Raw genomic sequence first — 8,999 nt, 5'->3', positions numbered from 1 at the left:
TTTGCAACCACACATTCGTTAGTATGCGGCCGTGTTTTATCGGGAAACTCTATTCACTATTGCTTTTGTAAACCATATGTTAAACATTCTCTAATAAAAGTCAATCTGCATAAGATGCAGGCTCCCCTTCTCCTTTGCATGCTAGAGGGAAAGCATGTATTTTCACTTTTGAATTAACTACAGTTAATAAACTACAGTCCTCTGTTAGGTCTGAATTATAGTTGAGGACTATAGTTGAGAACCGGTCATTACACAAATGACCAGGCTCAAGCTATCATACTTCGGACACATTATGCGAAAGCCAAGCTTCTTTGAAGTCCATCATGCTGGGGAAAGTTAAAGGAAAGAGAAGAAGAGGATGATCAGCAGCAAGATTCATGGACTCAATTACAGCAGCAATGAATGCACCACTGAGAGACCTTCAAGGCCGAGTTGCAGACAGATAACCTTGGAGAGAGTCTATCTATGTGGACACTAGGAGTCGACACCGACTTGATGGCACTTAATCCAATCAGTCTGTCAGTCAATAGTTGAGGAACTATAGTTTGTTCTAACAATGCTTAGTGAACCTAAGCCAGGATCGGTCCATAGTTTGGTGTTCTTTTTTGAACAAACCATATTTCCTCAAGTTTGGACATAACTGTAGTTTGTTCAAAAGTGGCAGTATATGCTTTCATTCTCTCCGTGTAGATGGGGAGAACATGTGAGCCTGAGGTTCATTCAGGCTAGTTCTTGTAACATCAGTCCATGTTTTGTCATTACCTCTGAACCATCTTCCAGTGTCGCTTAACCTCCAAGGGTGATCTTTATGCTGGCTGGAGTTTCTTGGAAGAAGGGGTTAAATACAAACATAAGTGAACAGATAAATGACTCAATAATAAAGAGAAAGCAAATGTAAAATGCCCTTTTCCCATTTGATATTTTCTCAGTTGAACCTCCCCTCATTCGTCGTCATCTTTTCATCTGCCCTATTATCCCCTGATCATTAATGCATTTGACATTGCCACTGGCTAAACAGCTTAATAACTATTGCACTTCTCTCAGATTTTCTCATCATTAATAAGTTTATGACAGAATTTAAGAGCTACAATCAAGATAAAGCCCAGCAGCTCTGAGCCACACATGATCTCAAAGACTAGATCAGCACTGGAAGCTGTGAAGAACTGAATATGACTTTGGGGTTTGCATCTCTGAAAACTATAATTGCTTAGTGTTGCATCAGAAATAGAACTTATCAGGATGGTAAGAATGATCAGAATGAGAGAAAATGTTTTAGTTAGTTAAGTTTAGTTATCCAGCGGAACTTTGCAACAGCCTCATCACATCTTACAACAATGGAAATGATCACCCAGGCAACAATGAAAAAAAAGTGAGAATCAGCTGGACAACTGATGATTGGTTGGCTGTTGTGAAGTGCTCAGCATGGGGAAGCATTTGAAGATTGTTCAGACATTGGTGGTGCATTCAAGGGTCCAGTTTAGACTTGGAATGTGCTCCCAAACATTCTCTGCACATCCTCGGGGTGGTGGCGGGGGTGGGGGGAATATGAGGCAGAAGATTCTGGATAGATTCTTCTGGGCCTTGAAATATTCTCCAAATGATTCTGCAAATGATTCTCACTGCAGCCTCATTTACACATGAAGGGCTACCTGTTAACTCATAAATTATGCAGAGCAGGTTGATTGGGCAGCAATGATTGTCCATTATCACTGTGACTTTAAGTTCTCCACTTGAATTTACATCAAAATCGACTCCAGACCTGATTGAGATGTGCTTGGTTCAGTGAGATTTGTTTTTAATTTATTTGATTTTTTATTAATCTCTGAGCATTGAAAAGTAAAATTAAACCCAACACTGTGAAATGTAAAATACCACATTTTATGTGCTATTTTGTTGTGTCCACCACAAGTCAGCTGGAATAGAACCAGACTGGGGAAGCCTGAGTCCAAAATCCCCATTCCACTATTAAGCGCAACCTACCTTGCCGGGTGGTTGTGAGAATAAAAATAACAACCATCTATGCCTCTTTGGGCTCCTTGGGCACCAAAGGCCATTGCAGCGGGAGATGATGGGAGGCTTCCCATCTACTGCTGGACTTCAACTCCCATCATCCCTGATGCTTGTTCCCTATAGCTTTGGATGATGGGAGTTGTAGTCCAGTACCTGCAACAGGGCCAAGTTCTTCAGCCTTGAGGTTGGTTCTGCAGCCTTGAGGTTGGGCACCCCAGTTTGCAGCAAGGCTTCACAAACTTTGGCCCTACTGCAGATGTTGGATGACAACCCCCATCTTCCATGGCCACTGTGGTTCAGTGACTTCTTATCCTCTCGCAGACTTCATTTACAGCAAAATAGACTCTTGACCTGCTTGAGATGTGCCTGCCTTTTCATATGATCAACCCCAAAACTCAATGACCACACCTTTTTAAAGCTTAAAGTTTTATTCCAAGACTGAAGTTAAGTAAAATGGTAAATGTATGGCAGACGATACATAAAAAGGCATGGTGAATGTGATTCTGGATTGCATAACTGCATCTCCATGTCTGCCACCTATTATTTCAGATCTCTTGCCCCCATGCACCCTTTCCCTGGACAATTCTCAAAGATCATTTCTTAAAGAAAAAAACCCACACTGAAGTTTACCCCCGCCCAGCACCATCATTTGTTCATTAAGAAAGGGATGGGGAGGGGGCTGCCACAAATCTCTTTGTTGTTTTTCATGCAAGAGGTCCTTGCCTCTTGATTATTTGCAGCAAGAAAGAAAGATTATTTATGAAATCCAGTTTGTGAGAGGATAATCACATACACCCCTCTTTGCTTTTGCTGCTGTTGAATCATCTGGCTGATGCTAGAAAAAAGGAATTGGGTCCTCATATCACCCAGCCAAGCAAGCTTTCACTCTCCCATCTTAATGATAGGCAATTGGTGCCACTAAAAGTTCCTTCCTTTGGGTTGTCAGCACAACTAAAGGAAACTCAAAAATGAATTTGAGCCAGAGATCAGCAGGGGCATAGATCTATCCATTTGCAGGTTCTGTCCTGAAACATGCAACCTGCCTCTGAGTATGTACAGAGCAGAATTACTCTGAGCACAAACGCCACAGATGTTGACTGTAGGAAGCAGGGGAGAGGTATAGACCAAATGGGTACCACTTTCCCAACGGACTTGAGTCCTAGTATCCTTCTTTAAATGTGGCATCTTCAAGTTGGACTAATTCAAGGTTCAAGGTACAGTTCCCCGCCCTTCTTTCTGAAGCAAGAAGGGGAAAGGCCAAACAACTGAGTAAGCTTTGAAGCAGAGATGCAGAGATAGCATCCCAGACTTCCTTAGCAGGGTCAGAGCCAGCTGAACGGTGGCCTGTGTTTGGCCCACACAATGACCCTGCCAGTGATGCCCCATGCACATGACATCACACGCACAGGGGTGTGGCTCGAGCTCCCAGAGGCACTCTAACCCCCGGAACTCGGAGACCCGGCCCATGGCCTCTGAGGTCCAGGGAGGCCTCCAAGGGATCAGGTGGGCCTCCTGCCACCACGCCGCTGCTGCCCCATGGTGCCAAACTGCCAAAAGTTCCCTTATTTTTGGCCACCAATGTGCGTGGCTGGAGGGGTGGGGGGTGAGCTGAGCAAGCCTCCCCCCCTATGGCAGGTGGAGCGGCTGCAGGGCCTGCCTGTCTGGCCTAGTGGTCCTTGAAAACTGTGAGGTGCACTTTTCTGTGCAGGCGTACTGGAGCGCCTCACAGTTTTCAAAGATTGCTGGGCCAGACAGGCAGGCTCAGCAGCCACACCACCTACCACTGCCACAGAGCAGGGGAGGCCTGCTCGGCTCACCCCTGCCTCTGGGCGCACACATTGGCAGCTAAAAATAAGGTAACTTTTGGCGGTTCAGCATGGTGGGGCATGCATAGGGTGGCAGCAGGAGCCCCCCCATGAAGGGGGGCCTTGCAGTGGGGGGGCTTGCAGCGGGAGGGTTTGGATACTAGTTATACCTGGGTGTGCCACTGCAGGCTCTAGAGAATCCTGAGCGAGCGTTTCCTCTCTCATTTCAGGCAGTGTTTGCTGCCTGACAGCATTTATTGCCCTTCTTCTCCCTTGCTGGAAGGAGAGGAAGAGAAATTAATGCTGTCAGGCAGTAAGCACTGCCTGGAAATTAGAGGGAGAGGACTGGAGTGGGCCTTCAGGCAACTGGGCCATGCCCCCTTTGTGCGTGATGTCACGGGCAACAGGGGCTGAAGCAGCCCTTTTCATTGGTGGCCTGGGTTCTTTGAACCCGTTTGCTCAATGATGGCTCTGGCTCTGCATCTCAGTTGGGTACCCAGCACCCCTCCTCCACACTGCACACTTCCTGCTACCTGGGGACAGATGATGTAGCAGCTTGCCTACATCACAAGGGTGAGGGAGTGAAGGATTCAGATCAGAGAGGAGGAGAAGGATGTACAAGCAACAGCGGATGCTGAGCCAGCCAACCAACCAGCCAGAGCACAGCAGGGCTCCTGGCTGTCCATGAACCACCACCACCACAACCACCTGGGAATTCTCTATTGTGTGTCTGTCTTTCCATCAACCCATAAGGCAGAGAGCTGGGGGGAGAGGCAGGATCTGGGCTGCTGACTGACTCACTGCCTGAGATACAAGGGACACACAGAGAAGAGCAGTATGGGGATCGGGTACAACCTTAAGACAGACAGACAATGCAGGAGCAGGTGGGGCAGACAGGGTCAAACAACTCTGGAGTGATTTTGCAGTCTGTTGGACAGTAGCTGAGATCTTGAGGCCCTATCCCATGCCCCCAAAGTATCATAGGAATTCAGGGGGAGGGGTATTGACAAAATTAAGATGGGATTTATTGGGAGGGGGGGTGATTGGTGAAATCCCTGGTATCAGATTGTTGTTTCCCTAAGTAAGCAAAATCCAATGGAAACACCATTATCAATGTTCTCTTTCAAACAGCTGGAAACACTCAAGATTATATTGCATGTCTGCTAAATGTTCTTTACACCTTTTTAACAGGCATCTTCCCTGTCACTCCAATATAAAATCCCCCACATCCAAAGCATACAGTCTTAACTTGGCACCAGCCATCTTCCTTCTCACATATCACACCAGTTCCTTATGTGACTGATAGATTTATGTGGCAAACAAAAAAGATCCTGAGAAAACATGGCTTGGAAGCTAATGTGATTTGTACGACACCTATGACTTTAAAACAACATCTGGTTAACTCCAGAATTTATGTCATATTTATGATCAATTTTATGATAGTAAGTGTGAAATGAAGGATTGGGTGATATGTTAGAAGGAAGAGAGGCTGGTGCCAGGTTAAGGAAATAGTGTACAAGATTCATGCTTGGAATGTGAGGAATTTTATATTGGGGAGACAGGGAGACCTCTGTTAAAACGGTATAAAAACATTTAGCAGACATACAATACATTAAAGATCGATTGAAACTCTGCACAAAACATGAGAAAGAAAAACATGAAGTAAGAGTTGCACAAAACAAAGGTGTATATTCTGGGTGTTGAAGGAAATACTATAAAATATAAGATCAAAGAGGTTATGTATATTGAACATTTGCATCCATCCATTAATGTTAAGAAGGAAATGGGAGAGGCAATGAAATTTATTGGCCAGTAAGGGGCAAATAAAGGGTTAATTTTGGAGAGCCACTCATTTCCCCCTCCTTCCTTTCTCCTGTCCTTGGATTGATTATTTCTGCTGTAGTTACTACATTTAATCTTGATTATTCCCAGCTGCTTGAAATAAAGCAATGATAATGGTGTTTGGACTCTGAAATGTGTTTGCTCGATTATGGAAGGTCTGTCGTCCTTTTTAAAAATTCTATATTATGCATTAAAGAGGTCTAAAAAACTTGCTTAAAATGATTAAGTATAAATCACCATACAAGTCAGACTGTCCCACTGTTGAACAGCGCTAAGAATTTAGAACTTCATCAAGTCTAAACTAAATCTGCTTCCCTTTTAATTACAATCCCAATTGGTTACGTTTTTACCTTCACAACAACCCTGTGAGGTAGGTTAGCCTCAGAGAGAAGCAAATGGCATCCAGTCACATCATGTGTGACTGTATCAGAGCTGAATAGGGATTGTGAACTCAGGTTTCCTGATACCACTCAGCACAAGCGAGCACACAGAATGTTATGTGGTGTTTGTTCTACATTCACAATGTTGGGTTTACTTTTTTGTTTTTCTGGTAAGCTTGCAGACAAAGGAGGGTGTGTGTCTGTATGTTCCTGGACTAATGGTGTTCATGCTAACCACTCACTATATGGATGGGATGCTATTAAAATTCTGTTGTCTGGACATGCTGAAGTCAATCAAAAATCAAATTAATAAAACTCTTTATCTGCTTAGAGACTGGAGCTCTGTTGTTTCAAATTCAGCTGCACCTTATGAAGTTACACGATAGTTTATATTTAATAAAACCTTCCTGGAGTTTCAAGCAAACCCTTTTTAATATTTAAAATGCTGCTTATGAAAAGGCGATATTTAGAGAAACCTGCTAACAGATCTTTCTCATACAGTTTTAAAGCGTAATGTTGTTAATCACTGGGTATAATCATCTCCTTGCATGTGTAAATTAAGCTGACCTGTGATCAGCCTTGTGCCCTGAAGGAATGGGAATTAGAATTCTAGCATCTTTTAGATATTCGGTGGGGGGGAATTTCTTCATGACAGATTCATTCTCTTAGCAATTTTCTTAGCAATGTCCACTGTACAGCTGCAAAGGGTTGAGGTCAAGGGGAAAATGTGCAGTGTTTAGGCAGTGGGCAGCAGGAAGAAATGAGCTAGCAGAAGGCAGTGCTTCTCTCTTTTGCTTTATTCTTCCAACACTCTTCACCTACCCATTGTCATCTGCAAATCACCACTGAATTGCCCTCCACCCTGAAATTCCTGGTTTCACCTGAATTTTAAGTATCTCACCCAGATTCACCCAGATATCAGCTTTCATTTAAAAACAAACAAACAAACAAACAAAAAACACCTAAGCTCTAGCCCTTGTAGAAGCAGAGTTATGTAGCAAAACATGCAGTCACTACTCTGCTCAAAAATTTTCAAGCCAATTTACATAATATGCAAATTAGGCACCCAGATTTGGAAAGCCAGAATATGGCAGCCCTATCCATATTTCTGACAATGTAGATTCACCACCACCACCAAAAAACCCCCAATTAGACTGTGCTATATTCACTTAAAGACAGCTAATGGCGCAGCGGGGAAATGACTTGATTATCAAGCCAAAGGCTGCTGGTTCAAATCCCCGCTGGTATGTTTCCCAGACTATGAGAAACATCTATATTGGGTAGCAGTGATATAGGAAGATGCTGAAGGGCATAATCTCATACTGCATGGGAGGAGGCAATGGTAACCCCCTCCTGTATTCTACCAAAGACAACCACACAGATATCCTGGTCTCCAGGAGTCACAACCAACTCGACGGCACACTTTACCTTTACCTTATCCCCAAAACTACCATAATATTTACCCTAACCCCTGCTAACTTGGCAAAGAGGCACCTTTTAACATGGTGATTCTCTTTATTTAGCAGGGGGAGAGTAACTGTCCCTATCCATCCCTAGCACAGTACCTCCAGTGACTGTTGCTGGTGTCTATCTTATGTTTCTTTTTAGTTTGTGAGCCCTTTGGGGACAGGGATCCATACTATTTATTTATTATTTCTCTGTGTAAACCACCCTGAGCCATTTTTGGAAGGGCGGTATAAAAATCGAATAAATAAATAAATTGAATTGAATAAAATGATGGCTGTTCAGCAGAGACCTGGTCTCCCACATCTGGTTTCTATCTGCAATTGAATGTGTGGTTCAGTGTGCCACTCTCTGTGTAGTTTTGATTTGTGCACTAAATGTGCAGCTGATGGCAGCTTGTCTCCTATTAGAGTAAGAACTTTGGTAAAACATCACAGCAGTGTTCCATGATCTACTGACTACAATCCAAGGTAATGCACAATCATAGACCTTACCCTAGAAATGTGACAAATTCTTTCAGAAGCATGTACTATCATTTTCTTTACAGGTACTGAGGTAAAACACGGGATCTCTCACAGAACAGAACTGAGTTGTCCCCTACAGTCCCTTGAAACATACAGTTATTGAGATGTATGACATGGCATAATTATGTTAAGCATTTTCCTGTACCCTGCTTTACATTATTGGATGCCATAGGAGGAGGAGGAATGCACAACATAATGAAAATTGAGCATCAGATTTTTCCAGGGGTGGAGCCACCACTGGGCCAACGGGTTCAAAGAACCCAGGCCGTGCCCAGTCAGGGGCCGCATCTGACGTCAGATGCAGGGGTGCTGGTTTAGCTCCTGAGCAGGGGCTGTGCGGCCCCTGTTTGAGAGTTAAAAGGCCACTGCATTCACGGTGTGGCCAGGAGCAGCTCTTCCCTGCAGAGAAGAGCCGCTCTTGACTGCGCTGCAAACACAGTGCCAGCAGAAGTTTAACTCCCAAAGGGGCCGTGCGGCTCCTTCAGAAGTTAAATGGCTGGCGCCGTATTTGCTCCTCCCTACAGGGAAGAGCCGCTCTGGGCTGTGCCGCAAATGCAGCGCCAGCCCAAGTCTAATTCACGCGGCCCCTTCAGGAGTTAAATGGCCAGCCTTGCACCAGCCTGACTCGCTCCTGAATGGAGCTGCGGGGCTCTGTTTGGGAGCTGGGCCATGCCTCCCGCATGTGATGTCAGACGCGGGGGTGTGGCTAGCCCCTGCGTCTGACATCAGATGCAGGGACTGGAGTGAGTGGGGCCGCCGCCACACACAGGCCGCTGGCGGTCAGCCTCCATCACTGGATTTTTCCATTATTACATCTTACGAGAGGAAGAAGAGGGAGGGAGGGAAGTCAACACAGGGCTGTTGTTCTGTTGACTATGCTTTTTGGGTAATGTCTGATTCCACTCTAGTGTTTAGCAAAAACAGCAAGTATACATTTTAGTGAAACCACTGGCTGACATAATGAGGAAAATTAG

Source organism: Hemicordylus capensis, chromosome 4, assembly GCF_027244095.1.
Source record: "Hemicordylus capensis ecotype Gifberg chromosome 4, rHemCap1.1.pri, whole genome shotgun sequence".
Taxonomy (NCBI): Eukaryota; Metazoa; Chordata; class Lepidosauria; order Squamata; family Cordylidae; genus Hemicordylus; species Hemicordylus capensis.
The sequence above is the reverse complement of the archived record's forward strand: the minus strand, read 5'-3'. Positions refer to the sequence as shown.